Genomic DNA, 15,457 nt, shown 5'->3' with positions numbered 1-15,457 from the left:
CTAACTTAGCTGTTTTTTTTTACATTTTGAAAGAATTCGGAAGGTTATATTTTTTTGGTTTCATTTTTAATCCTTCTGCCCCATGAATTAGGTTCCTTGTATCTAAATATTCATTGTACAACCTCCCCCGACCAGTTAAACTGCTATCCTGTCCTCGACATGGCCATTACCATGCTCCCGTCTCCTGCTCAAACACACCAGTGGCTAATTAAAATCAAATAAAAACCTCCACGCCGCTGGACCCTCAGCCTCACCACAAAGACTGTATCCTAAAATCGTTATGGTCCAACAAAATTCTGCCGCCGAGATCTTAATGTTTAAGTGCCCCCGCAGCCGTGCGGCGCCGTACCGCTACTGTAGTGGAGCACTGGCCCGATCTACTCCAGTGAGGTCAACCAGTGTACGGCGAGCCGGAGCCCTCCTCCCGGCCAAGGCTGAAGTGCGGCGCACCACATGCAAACTGCCCGCGGTCTGTAAACAATCGTCGCGTGTGCGGCGTGCTTCACCACCACTACCCCTCTCATAGTGCGGGAGAGCGGTATCTCAGGGTACTTGAGGAGTCCGAGCGGCCTCCTCTGGACACAAGCAGCTGCGGCTGGTCTGGCCGTCAAAGTAATAGGCAACTAATGTACTTATCCAGCTACATGGACATTCCATATCCACAATTACTACATTTTTGGATTCAACTGCAACATCTGGTGGACTTAGAAATTTCTTTTCCTTTCAAGAATTAAAAGTTTTTCTTTCTGAATTCTACTACTACAAGCATAAAGACATTTCATCAAAAGCTACTACAAAGAATTTTGAAACTGGATCAAACCAATTTAAGAAACCTTCGGATACGGAAAAATTTATGTCCTTTTTTGTGAATCCTTCTGCAATTAATTTCTATATCAACATCATAACTTGGACCTTGTTTAAAACAAAATTTGGTGTTCTTCTGTGTCACCCCTTGGAAGGACTTTTGGGGGGAGAGGTTCTGTACCGGGCGGTACACCTCCACGCCGCTAATTCAAACATTGCGCCAGTTGAAACTCCCCTACTGGAGAAAGCCTGAACTTTAACAACCATATTAATTCTAAGGTTTCTCAGAAGATGTCGCTATTGTAAATTTTGAAGTGTTCTGAACTGTGTCTATTTCGATTTACGTTTTTTTGCCCTGTAGCAAGAAGTGTGGACATTCTCTTCTAGCTGTCACTACATAAAAACTATAACTGTGCACCCTGGTGCGAAGTGAACGAACTGTTTTTGAAGAAATTCTATATCCCAAAGTTTGTTCTGTGTTCAATTTCTTTCTTTCATCTTTAGGGTTGGCAATATTAATCTCTGTTTCCGCCAGTTTTGAATGCAGCCAATCCCGAATTTTCTTAATTAATTTTCCTCCAATCCTGGGTTTCTTGTTCATGCTGTGTGTAACGTTTGGTGTTAGCCAATAAAGGGAAGGGGTGTGGCTCTTTTATTTCATGAAAGGTCTCGAAGCTTCCTTGGGGGTATAAAACTGCTGAGGTTCATGGCTCGTGGCCACTTCAGTAACATCTCTCCTTGTGTGATTATGTAGCAGGGGGCGGGAAGCGCCTCTTTCTTCGGGCAGCAGTTCATCTATAAGGTAATGGCCATTTTATAACTTCATTTCTTGCTAGCTCAGCAGTTTAACCCGCGGGGCAGGTTCGAAACCTTTCTAATGTAACCTATCTTTAAAATGTAATAGACATTTGGTAAATTTTGGCTCTTTAACTATAAATTGGGATAGAGAGTGCTTAACCCTCTCGAGCTTCCACTCATATTGTTCTGACGTGACTACGTTTTCATTTCCGTTTTTCCTCCCTTCATAATGTAAATAAGTTTTCTTATCGTGTCACCTCCGTAGTATGGGATTAGCCCTTGCGTAAGCGGCCTAGTGCCAAGTAGGTTTTAAAAGTGTATTAGGAGTGCAAGCTACGCCTCCATTCAACTCAGAATTTTGGGCCATGTAATTGACCTGTTTCTTTACTGAATAGGCCTCAGTATGTTTTGGTATTATTACCCCTGTTCTTGTGTGCCTGGAGGGCAGATTGAAGGTGGAGTTTGGTGTGGCCTTTGAATAGGCTTGAACTTTGAGAGCGGGTTTGCTTTTTCTTAAAAGGGGATTTTCTGTGTGCCTCGAGGAGGCTTTACTGGGTAATTGGGAGCAAGTGCTCCTTGGCATGATTGGGGTTTTCTGTCCCTTTGTTGAACTTTGTACATAGGTAAAGTTGGGCTCATTCCTCAAGGACTGTGAGTCTGGGGCTCGAAGCCCAAATCCAGTAACAAACTGTAATTGTACTTTCTTAATTTGTTGATATGCTACTGGGTGCCTGTTGTACTTGTTATTTCTTGATCTTGAAAAGAAAATATAACCTTTGTTAAATTTTAAATTAACTTTAATTTCGTAGTTGAGACCTACTCCACCCAGTACCTTCTTTCACCTCTGCTGGTCCACCAAAACTCCGTAATAATAATAATAATAATAATAATAATAATAATAATAATAATAATAATAATAATAATAATAATAATAATATAATAATAATAAAACTCTTTAGGCATTGTCAATTGTAAAATTTCCAGCGTTTCACCCCTGTGATACAGTGGGCTCATCAGTTGGATTGCTGCACTTTTCCAAGGCGCTGACGGCTAATGCGCCGCTGAGACAATACAGTATATAAAAATGGTAAGAGGAAGAACAAAAGAAGTACAACAAAAATCAAACGCAACGAAACATCAGTTGCAGGAGTTTGACCTAAAAATTAGTCGTGTAGAACAGTTCTTATGCCAGTCAGCATGCATCCTTGTACTCGGAGATTTAGAAATTCTCAGCGGCCAGACTGATGGCTCAAATGGTACAGTACTAGCTAGGTGGCGACCAGATCTTTCTAGGCTAAACAAATGCAGGCACCTTCTCGGTTATGCATGGCATTTCCGAGCTCTTTGGAGTGGCAAACAATTTATCTTCATGAGACCATCTCCCAGCCATGTTGAACTTGTTATCTGCAAGTACAAATAGATGGATGTATTGATCGTAATCGGCGCAACGTGCAAGTTAACGCCACCATGAATAGGTAATTGTTTGTTGGTCTTTGGCAGTGAATGAACAAGCCAAGTATATTAAATAATGGAATTCCTCAAGGTGCAGTGCTTGCCCCACTCTTGTTTAGCTTGTATATATATTAAATCGGCACCGTTGGCGACGGGGGCCGGGCTCGCTACTGGGGCACCGCTGACGTCGGCCCGGCTGGCGACCGCTAGCGCTAACGTTAGTCCTGGCGTCCTGTCTATCAGTTTTGACATTCTGATCGTGCTGCTGTAAGCAGAGAGAGCGGACTTCTACTGGACTGTTCCTGTACCTATCTATAAATGAATGAATTTTGTTGGTTGATATTTAGTGTGCACTAGAGATAGTTAATATGCTAACAGTAAGTTAATACCTACGTCTGACGAGAAGTCGCAGCAGCTTGTAGGTACGGCACGAGTAACGGATACTACACTCTTAGCTACAAACATTAGTCGCTGACGAGTACAAATAGCGTCACCCTGTCTATAAATGAAGCGCATTTGCTTAGACTCTCTAGAATATCACATGTGATAATATCTTGTACTCATTCTATCACAAAAATAGTACTGATCGAACGTAAGACTGTCGATACCACAACACACCTATCACTGTGACGTGAATAGCATAAACTATAACATAGAATAAACTGACATGTGCAAGGTGAAATGCCTTTACACATTATATCTACTGAACTATTTTCATTCAAATCGGATCGTGCCTGACAGTCTGTCATTCAAAGCGCAGTCGTAACATTGTGAAGGTTTTTTCTCCACTTGTACAGGAGATCCCCATATACATGGTGATTGGTCCGAATTAGATTAATGTGCGACACCCCCCCCCCCCCGCATTCTTCACGCTGTATCCACGCGACTTCTCGTGAGACGACCATAGTAATGACATGGGGTGCTATGGTTATTGGCCGTCCTTCAAAAGTCGACTACTTCAGCTAACATTTTCCGGGAGTGTGGTAGCGACAGCACGTATTACAAAACTCACGAACTCCTACTCGTGTCTTGTCCCGGAGAAATGCATCTCAGCGTGATATTAACGAAAACTTGCCATCGGAATGAAAAATGCGTATATAGTCTTTAATGTCACGCTCCTTTCGTGCATGATAAATAACGTTCCCGCGTGCAGTTGATACTGTGATTAGTAAGAACAAAATATCTTAGTGCTATAGTGAGCTCGTGTGGAGCTACCAGAGGTTATAGACGCTATCAGGTAAACTTATTTATATTACCCAGGGCTGAGTGAATTGAATAGTGACGCTAAGATGTGGGATAGATAGAGTATCAAGTATCGTTATTTGTAATGAACGGGGCGTGAGTGGCAATCTTCAGGAACATTAATCGCTATTTGTGGTAGTCCATTTCGAGCCTATGAGTGGTCACTACTATTATCGTACTTATTTAGAAGGCAGATAAACAGTACTTCGAATAACTCGACTTACATTTGTGTTCGAATGTATGCGAGTGGCCCTTGAACCCAGTACCACTGACGACGAGAAAGCGCCTATGTGCCAGCGGTATTCCTGAGTGGAAGGAGCCCGTGGGATTTTTAACGCCTTGGAGATAGCGGTTTCCAGTACATCATGAAACCAGCGTGGAGCCAGATGAACCCAGGACCCTCTAGTAGCGAGATAGTGATCATGGACAACTAAATCCATATGGATATCGCCAGATGATAGCAGGTTACACACCAAAAACGATAATTACATTCCAATCATATTTTAGCATGGAAACTTTGTAGATAAATTCAATAGAAAGCATTTTGATTTCATGTATAGTGTGTAGATAGCGAGATAGGTGAGTCTCAAAGTTTCCTTATTAGCCTTATTTTATTTGTCTTCAGGGTGATTATTGGTTAATCACTAAATTTATCTGCGGGAATCTGCATTGAGTAGTCTTTAATGCCATATATGTTGTTATGTGTGTTTAGTGAAGCATTCGTAGATGGGGTGGATTTAAATAATTCTGCTGACCTTCATAATATTTCCATTTAAATCAGCTGATAGGATCTTCGTAAGTTCCGGTTATTGATTGCGCGATGAAACGGTAGCCAGGTGATTCACAAATTAAAATGTGAATGGTTATAGACATCCTACTTTAGTTTAAGGAGGTTGCTGAGTGAAGAAAAAATGCTGACTCGAGGTGTGAATTATTGCCCATGAAAGATATGCGAATGTGTGAAGTATTATACTTTAATTCCCTGTCGGTAAGGATCATCGAAATATAGTCTATAGGCTTTTGAGTACAGTGGACATTAAGTACGTGTGTATGAAATTGAGAGCGATAGGGAGAATATGTGAAAAGATATGCAGGATATGAGAAATAATAATAATAATAATAATAATAATAATAATAATAATAATAATAATAATAATAATAATAATAATAATAATAATAATTTCGTGTGGCTATTTCTAGCCGAGTGCAGCCCTTGTAAGGCAGACCCTCCGATGAGGGTGGGCGGCATCTGCCATGTGTAGGTAACTGCGTGTTATTGTGGTGGAGGATAGTGGTGTGTAAGTTGCAGGGATGTTGGGGACAACACAGATACCCAGCCCCCGGGCCACTGGAATTAACCAATGAAGGTTAAAATCCCCGACCCGTCCGGGAATCGAACCCGGGACCCTCTGAACCGAAGGCCAGTACGCTGACCATTCAGCCAACGAGTAGGACATAATAATAATAATAATAATAATAATAATAATAATAATAATAATAATAATAATAATAATAATAATAATAATAATAATAATAATAATTGTCATTGGGAGAAAGTGAGTAATATGTGATTAATGACCATTGAGAATAATGTGACCGGAAAAAGTATGCGATAGGTATCAATTATTAACTAGATCGCTCATTCCGGATGCAGCCGCTCAGCTGTCTCGGCCAGGGCGTGTTACCCTAAGCGAGTGAAATATTACTTCAAAGTGGGGGAGTGAGAAGGAGGTGAGACTCCAGACCCTTCGACGTGTTTGTTTTCTTTTTGCTGGTCCTGTTTTGAAGAATGTGATATTCTTAATCTGCAGAGATTTTCACCCATTTAAACGCACAGTACTTAGAATATTTACTTGCGTAGTAACCTGTCTTTACCATCGGAAGGCTCTGTGTTTAATGAGCCGGTAGTTGATGCATTTCCTCCAATTAGGGGAGTAAATAAATTCGTAGTTAGGGAATTTCAGCTAATACCTCGAGTCAGATTGACGTGGTTCGATACCCGACTGGTACCGAAGTTCTTGGGTCAATACCAGAAGACCTTTGCTGGGTCACAGACTCCGGAGAGCATTGAGTGTATGTAATATCTTATTTACTGGGGAGATGCTCCACCGTATTATATATCTTATTGTTTGTGCCATGTGTATTATTTGGTGATTCATTTCTGTAGTTACAGGCTTACCAGCGTTGTAATGTCCACATTACAAATATTAGTAATAAGTTTGTTACCCCGGAGAGACACGTGTGTTCGGTAGTATGGTAGTTTGTAATGAGATATTATACGAACTATTAGTAATAAGCACCTGCAGGATTTTCATGATTAGGTGTTTTGTTGTTTTATGTGGAACGTACTTATTTAAATACTCTCAAAAATACGAAGAACCATTGGAAATGCCAAATGTGTTCGTGTAATTTATGTTTTTCTTTTACAGTAATAAGTGGATGGTATATTTGCCATAGGGGCAAACAGGGTCATTGACCCTTGTAATGAAGTGTGAATATCCAAATGATATAATCATCAAAGTGAAAGGGAATAGTCCCTAATATTTGGCAGTGAATCTGTAATATATGCGATGTTGAGTGGTTTCGACTTGGTAATGTCAGAATGCAGTTCAAGAGTGAATAACGAACTTATAAAGACAATAGATGGCGTTACCCATGCGGTAATTTAAGTGTAGCATATCTCAAATATTGCAGCGCAGGCAACTTAATTGGCATTTCACGTGTGTACAGAAATTCTCATAGATGTGAATAAAACTGTGTTTTGAACTTGGTAAAATCCATTCTTATCCTTTATTAGATTAATGAATTCTTCTCATTTTCGTGCCCTACTTTCAAGATATTTATTTTACTTGCCCACTTTATTTTCGTCGGACAGATCCATGACTCATATGCTCTCAAGCGAAGCCGTTGCTCGGAGTGAAAGTAGGGTGGATGGGGCTTTGATGCCCGGGATTTACCCTCCGAGGTTTTTCATCCTTAAAATTTCCATCTATTACATATTTATGAGGCATGATTTTTTTACTTAGTACTCTGTCGATACCCGGAACAGGTACAATACGTACGTTGAAGACTCAGTTTAGAAGGTCCAAAATTTGATTGTACGAATGGGATCACTTCTTTGATTTTGGGAAAGTAATTGATTGGCATATGAACATACCTGTACTTCAATAGTTTCAAGATTCCACACGTTTTAATACCGCAGACGGATCTTACATGGATAGTTTCTCCCTGTTAACATCATTAGGCATTACATATACACCCAATCTCATTTTTTATTCATAGCACCTTTCATAATAAAAATGCGTTCAGCCGTTGCCTACGAGATACACAAGGCCGGGAAATACAGCACACTAGACTCGTCCTCGAGATACTTCCGGCAAGTGCCGCTAGAGTTCTCTTTACTGATCTGTCTCGCCCGCTCTTGCAACACGTTCAAATATGAAAAACTATAAAAATTCATTAAAACTAGTAATTTCAGAAGGCAGCAAACAGATATGAGATCAAAGACCAAGATCAATTGTCTGACTTATTTTCTACAACGTATTTCTTACAATATGCTTAAACGAAATAAGTAATTCACGAAAGAAGCAGAGAAATATGATAGAGAGTTTGTCACTTCTTACCGATTCCCTTAATTGTGCCTCAGCGTATCCGATAAGCGGATCGAGATTGCGGTCATAAATAACTTCAGGTTTAATCGCCCTTTCACCAATTATCAGTGATCCAATCTTTTCTTCCGCGCATCAGATATTCTGACATTCGTATTGAAGCCGCTGTTTGGTGAGCGATGTTATGCCCATTACGCAAATATTTAGCGTCGTTTCACCGTATTTCTCTTTTTTCTTCCCGTAAAATTAAATTTGTGTTCGCCTCTGTGGTGTAGTGGTTAGCGTGATTAGCTGTCTATCCCGGAAGCCCGGGTTCGATTCCCGGCCCTGCCACGAAATTTGAAAAATGGTACGAGGGCTGGAACGGGCTCCACTCAGCCTCTGGAGGTCAACTGAATAGAGGTGGGTTCGATTCCCACCTCAGCCATCCTCGAAGTGGTTTTCCGTTGTTTCCCACTTCTCCTCCAGTCAAATGCCGGGATGGTACCTATCTTAAGACCACGGCCGCTTCCTTCCCTCTTCCCTGCCTGTCCTTTCCAATCTTCCCATCCCTCCACAAGGCCCCTGTTCAGCATAGCAGGTGAGGCTGCCTGGGCGAGGTACTGGTCATCCTCCCCAGTCGTATCCCTCGACCCAGAGTCTGAAGCTCCAGTACACTGCCCTTGAGGCGGTAGAGGTGGAATCCCTCGCTGAGTCCGAGGGAAAAACCGACCCCGGAGGGTAAACGGATGAAGAAAGAAGAAGAAAATTACATTCGTTCTAACAGGAATAAAGCTCCTAAATGACCAATTTTAGTATGCTTTTCAATTGGTTTGCTTTTCGGTCAAGTTCAGATACCGTAAAACTTTTTTTCTGTTTTCATTACCCGTATCCTACTTCTCAATTTACAGACTGTTTTCTGTAATCTGGTATTTAATTTTCTCATCCGTATATTTTTTAGATTTAACAGAGTTACTCGTAGACTTTCCTTGATATAGAAACGAGACTTATACTCCTTTTTCGTTTGTGGCTGACGTATGAATATATGGTATGTTGATCGTTATCTGAATTGGAACTTTTACTAAATTTTGATGGCAATACATCATTTTTGGGAGCTGGACGCTTCCTGCGTTTGACATTTTCCTGTTTGTGAACAGGATACACAATGAAAACAGAAGGAAGTTTGATTGATGTGCTTACACTGAAATCTGTTTTATGAGAAGAATTGCTAGGTAACTAATGAGATCCTTCTGTATCACCTTGCCTAGAAACAGTTTGCTTCCATTTCTCCCTTAAACCGCACTCGGAAACGAAACTATGGAACGTCAATTTTCATGCTTTTTTAGTGTCATCCGAAATACGGAGAGGTACTGTACACAACAGTGCACCTTCTTCTCAACCTCAGAGACACTCACCGACAGAAACAATATTCACAATAAACTGCACAAAATCAACACAGCATCACAAGTACTCCGCATAACACAATGTTAAAGTCCGCCAAGAACAGAACAGAAACCTGCCATCTAGCGGCCAAACCGTGAACACGGACGGGCCGCTTTTTTCAGCGACAAATTAGTAGCTATGTCCCGGCGTTGTATATCTCGTAGGCAACGGTTCAGCAAGTACCCTATATTATCAGTACTATCGATTAACAAGATTGTACGAATTGGATAAAATATATGGCACTAATAAGGCGGAGGAAAAAAATAAGTGATATAAAAAGCTTAATACATCTACAGTGTCACCGTTAATGATAAAAGGGGTCATTAGACTGTACTTACCGTATTCTCACAGTTGGACTGGAACCTTAAATACACCACACTCAAGGAGCGGATAAATATGCCATTCGAACATACATTCCTACAGTACGGTACAGTAAGGTTAATTTTCCTTTACACATCAGCATAGGATAATGAACTCAATGAAAATTGTTCTGATGGACTGCATATACATATGTGGCTGGGAAGTGTGAGCGGTCTTAAGGGAGATGATGGATAGGAAGAGCATTGTCACATTCGTGGTTTTGGCACAGCCGCACCGATATTGTACTTTTTGTGTAATCTACCTGAGGATAAGTTTGTATGAAGATCTTATTTCTTTGTATGGACTAACATTATTAGCTCACATTTTCCATGTAGGAAATCCTAATTGTATATCACTATGTATGCTTATGGTATTATTAGAGGGGAAAGTAAATTTTGCTATACATATATAAGATCATTCTAAAGATATGACACGATGAAGTTATTCCAAGCGAATGGCAAAAATCACTTATTGTCCCAATTCATAAAGGAGAGGATAAGGAAGAACTTCAAAATTCTCGTGGTACCGGTATATCTCTTGTAAAACGGCCTACAAAATTCTGGCTTTTATTATTTTACAGCATCTAAAACCATTTGCTGAAAATGTTATTGGGGACTATCAAAACGGTTTTCGTAGTAACAGATCCACTACAGGCAACATATTTGCAATTAATACTGTTAATGATAAGGTGTGGGAACACAAGGATTCAGTTCATTATATCTTTATAGATTTCTTCAAGGCATATGATTCAATCCATAGAGAAGGGCCGTGGAACATCATGATGGAGTTTGGATTTCTCATAAAATTCATTAACATATGCAAATAATGTATGGATTGTAATGTTAGCTGTGCTTTGCTCAAGGGCAGAAAATCAAATTCCTTCCAGAATGAAACTGGTCTGAGACAAGGGGATCCACTGTCTCCTCTTCTGTTCAACATTGCACTGGAGAAGATTATCAGAAAATTAGCTCTTGTACCTGCTGGCATCATATTTGGGGACAACCTAAAGTCCTTGCATATGCGGATGATATTGTTCTTATTGGCCGCAATGGATTAGAAATTGTGGAACTAGAGGAAATGGCAGCAAAAACTGGCTTACGGGTAAATTATAAAAAGGCACATTACATGGTTGTACAGAGACCGAATCATGGGGTGGTTGACAGATTGCCTCGAAGATTGAGAAATATATCTTTAAAAGAGGAGAGGAGTTTTGATTCCTCGGTGTATTCATCGCCGAGCAAAACCGAAGGCAACAGGAACACTAAGCTAGAATTAAGAATGTAAATAAGGTATTTTACTCTATGAGACCTATATTAGGCTCCAAGTTTTTAACAAGGAATTCAAAGTACAATATAAAATACAATACAATCATTCGACCAGTAATTCTGTATGGTTCTGAGACATGGAGTATAACCAAGAAAGAGCAGCAGCAGTTGCAAGTCTTTGAGAATGAAGTTTAGAGAAAAATATTTGTCCCATGGTTCATCCTATCTCTCAATGCTGGCAGAAAATATCTAATTATGAGATTTATACACTCTCTCAACAACACACTATAATGAGTGTGATAGAACCCAACAGACTGCGCTGGTATGGACATGTGCTGAGGATGCAGGATAACAGAGCACCATTAGATCTATACAAGGGATCTCTTAATGGGAAAAGACCTTCAGGAAGACCCCGAAGCAACTGGAAGAAGGAAATAAACAAGGCATGCCAGACCCTCCAAATTGATAACTGGGAATTGTGGGTTCAAGATCAAAACGGATGTAAGAGGATTGTGAGATCGGCACGGGAACTTCACGTCCCTCAGGAGCCTACGGAGTGAGTGAGTGAGTGAATGAGTGAATGAGTGAGTATCCATATGATTTATTTGTAGCAATATCTTTCACAACTTTCCGTGATAGTATTTTACATTTTCCTGCTTCATTTCCATATGTAAAAATATTAAAAGTACACTTTTACTGATTTTTCTGTGCTCTTGGGGGAACCTAAAGATGTAAATTCACTCCTAACCTCATTTGTTTACTTCCAAACAAGTAGCACTTTCCAGAAGCATTCAAATCCAGTGTCAATTCAGTTGGTAGAGTGTCGGCCTCCGGATCCCAAGATAGCGGGTTCAAACCCGGCAGAGGTAGTCGGTTTTTTGAAGGGCGGAAAAAAGTGCATTAGACACTCCATGTCGTACGATGTCGGCATGTAAAAGATCTCTGGTGACACATTTGGTATTTACCCGACAAAATTCATTAAATCTCAGCCATAGACGCCCAAGAGAGTTTCGGTTTACTCGGTCTGCCATCTAGTGGGCCTAGAGTAAAACGGAACGTCGAAATTGACGAGCAGACAGCCAGATGGCATCAAATTGAAATGTCTGCACACGGTAACTGAGGCCATACGATTATTATTATTATTATTTACCCAGTTTATCCATTAATCCCAATTTTCACACAAAAATTACACGTTGTAAGGTTTTGTTTAGTATAAAACAAATTATAAATCTTTCTGCATAAAGTAGCATTGCGCATTCAATAAATGTGACGGAAATTAAACAACCGTAATTGCGAAGCAGTGTCAATACTCTGCTACTATCAGTTCGCAAGTAGCAGAAAGCAGAAGCAGACACAACCTCAAGCAATGAGTCTCAATTGCTCTACCAACGAGGGAAGGAGACTGATTCATGCAGCTGCTGTTTTGTAACTGCTTCGCGGACGAAGCAGAAGCAGTTGAAGCTGCTTCAAGGAAAAACGAGCTGTTTATCCCATCCCTAGTTTACTGCTCTGAGACAACCCCCTAATCATTGTGACATTAATTCAGCCGAGCTCATTTAGAAATGGTAAAACAAAATATAGCCGCAAACAATGTCCCCAGTCTCTCACTGTCGGTTTTGAAAGAAGTACCACACCGCTGCATGCAAGTAGTTATCAAAGAAGGTTTGATGAAAGAGTGTGCTTACGTTAAATGTATCGAGAAAAAATACTGGCTCCCCGATGCGCTAATGCTGTACCAAACCAAAGCGATGCAATTTTTCTGGATACATTGGGTTCACAATGGTTGCCTGCACACAATGTAATGCGTTGCTATGTTTCTACAATGACAAGAAGTGATACCCAGGTTTCCACCAGTAGCCTGGAGTAATTACTCTGGTGTTTTCTTCTCCTTAGAGAACGAGGGGTCATAAACGAACCCTTCTCGAGATACTAGTGGTCGTATGTTGACGCTCCACCACTGACTAATTGTTTGTACACGTGGACACATCGTGTGCTTTACGCATTTGTTCACCTGGTGGCGTTATTCTAGTTAGTACCAAATAACCGATCACACCTTATGCCTCGTTAACAAACTTTTATTAACCCACTGGCATGTACTTTCGGAACTGTTCTGTATGAATTTTGAATCTCATATAGTTCACAGGCGCACAAGAGCGTTGTAAGCGGAACGCGCCCTTTCGAATTCCAAGAACGCCATATGAAATGATGATCGTCATCTGTCAATTTGTGAACACATATGGCTGAAAGTGGGAAGTGAGTAGCCTCCGTGGCCCAGACGCTAGCACGTTGGCCTCTGGCTTGGTTCCGTGATTCAAATTCCGGCCACTCTATGTGAGATTTGTGCTGAAAAAAGCGGAGTTGGGACAGGTTTTTATTCGGGTATTCAGGTTTTCCCTCCCATCTTTCCTTCCAGCGACACTTTCCACTATCATTTCATTTGATCTGTCTGTCATTAATCATTGCCCCAGAGGAGTGTGACAGGCTTTGGCAGCCGGCACAATTCCTATCCTCGCTGCAAGATGCGGGCTTTATTCATTCCATCTCTGACCGAGTCATTGACTGGAAAAGTTGTAGGGTTTCATTTCAGTGGGAAGTGACTGGAAAAGGAAAAAGACATTTGTGACGGAAATGTTTACAGTAAGAACAAAACAAACCAAACGCCATGGTGCAACAGCCCCGAAGGGCCATGGCCTATCAAGCGAGCGCCGCTCGCCCCGAAGGCCTGCAGATTATGAAGTGTCGTGTGGTCAGCACAACGAATCCTCTCGGCCGTTAGTTCTTTGATTCTTAGACCGGGGCGGTCATTTCACCGTCAGATACCTCCTCAATTGTAATCACGTAGCCTGAGTGGACCTCGAACCACCCCTCAGATCCTGGTAAACATTCCCTACCTGGCCGGGAATCGAACCCGGGACCTCCGGGTAAGAGGCAGACACGCTACTCCTACACCACGGAGCCGGCAGTTACAATAAGAGCAGTTCACTTGTAATTAACTTTAGTGAAGACGTAAATTACATCAATGAAAACTATGTCGAAGGAGACGGTATATTCGTGGGAACTATGGAGTGAAAACGGTCGAAGATTGCAAATATGTTTTTTCAAATACAGTATATCCAGCTATATACCTATACAATGACGACAACGACGGCGACAAGGTATTTCATTCCCCGAAGGGCGGGGCGGGTCCCTCAAAGTGTGACGCGCTCTTTCGGGCCTAGCGATGTGTAGAAAAGAGTGAGATGTGTTGAAGGAGAAAGATGGGAAAACGAAGTAACGAAGTCATGGAGGAGGAGTTGTGGGGCCTCTTTGCTAGGGAGATGCGAGGAAGAGTGGGTGTGTAGAAGGAGTGGAGTTTTATACGGGAGTGCCATGGTGGAATAATGGGTTGAGAAGTTGTAGGGCTGCGGCGATGTGACTTAGTGACGTTGTGAGGAGTCTGTAGAGATCTGTTGGGGGAGGTGGGTGGAAGAAAGAACGAGTTGCGGTAAGGGGTGGGCATACGTAGTGACTAGGTAGGTAGGGAGGATGAGCTGGCCGGGTGCGATGACGTGTAGCGACAGAGGGACGTCTGGGGAAAGGTTGAGGAGGGGAGCGAGAGTGTTCCACTGGATGATGGCATCGGTAGATGTGTGCTCCACGGGAGATGAGGCGATGGACTTCGTCTTCTGTCGGTAGATGGAGGCATATTAATGTGGTTGGTACAGAAGAGTTCAGAATGCGGAACACCCGCCGTGCTGGGACGCCTGCTGCTTGAAGTTCACGTAGGACGTCTTGTTCGGTGGTGGTTGTGGCAACGCCGCGAATGACGCAGCTAAACATTGCGGGTTGAGACGGTGGTGGCGGTGCGGTGGCTGCTGTAGTTGAAGCAGGTGTGTCGGGGATTCTCTGGTGATGGAAGTAGCGGGATGGGATAAGTAGAAGTCTCTGGCGTTCAGAGGTAGGTTGCATGGGAACGCATGAAGACATTACTGGTGAAGGATGGGAGTAAGTTGAAGTTGTGGGCGGAATACATCGAAGGTTGAAGGCGAAATTCGTGGTAGCCTTTGTGGTGGTGGTAGTGAACATGGCGGTAGGAGCGAAGTGTAGTCTGGGATGGCAAACTTCCAGTGCGGAGTTCCGCCGCTTGTTTTGTTGAGATCGGCAGGGAGCTGATGTAGAGTTGACGAGCAACCAGGCTGGGCAAAAATAGGAGGAGAAGCTGCGGAAATTGTAGATGCCCAATAACGGCGAGGTCTATGAAAGACCCTATACAATGTACCGTTCTCTGATCCACTATCTAGAACTGAATCTCATCGTTTAAATATTAGGACAAAGTTCGGTGTAATACACAGGTCTCTAAGTGTGTTATTTTGATTTCTTAGCAACACACTAAGTTTACTGAGTTTTCCAAAAGCATAGTTGGGGACTTTTTGGGTCTGTATTCGAATAATGTATTAATGTTACAAAGGGTAAACTACAATATCTGGTCTATAGCGTTCAGCAAGGATGATGTGACCTGGTACAATG

The sequence above is a fragment of the Anabrus simplex genome, chromosome 8 (assembly GCF_040414725.1).
Source record: "Anabrus simplex isolate iqAnaSimp1 chromosome 8, ASM4041472v1, whole genome shotgun sequence".
Taxonomy (NCBI): Eukaryota; Metazoa; Arthropoda; class Insecta; order Orthoptera; family Tettigoniidae; genus Anabrus; species Anabrus simplex.
The sequence above is the reverse complement of the archived record's forward strand: the minus strand, read 5'-3'. Positions refer to the sequence as shown.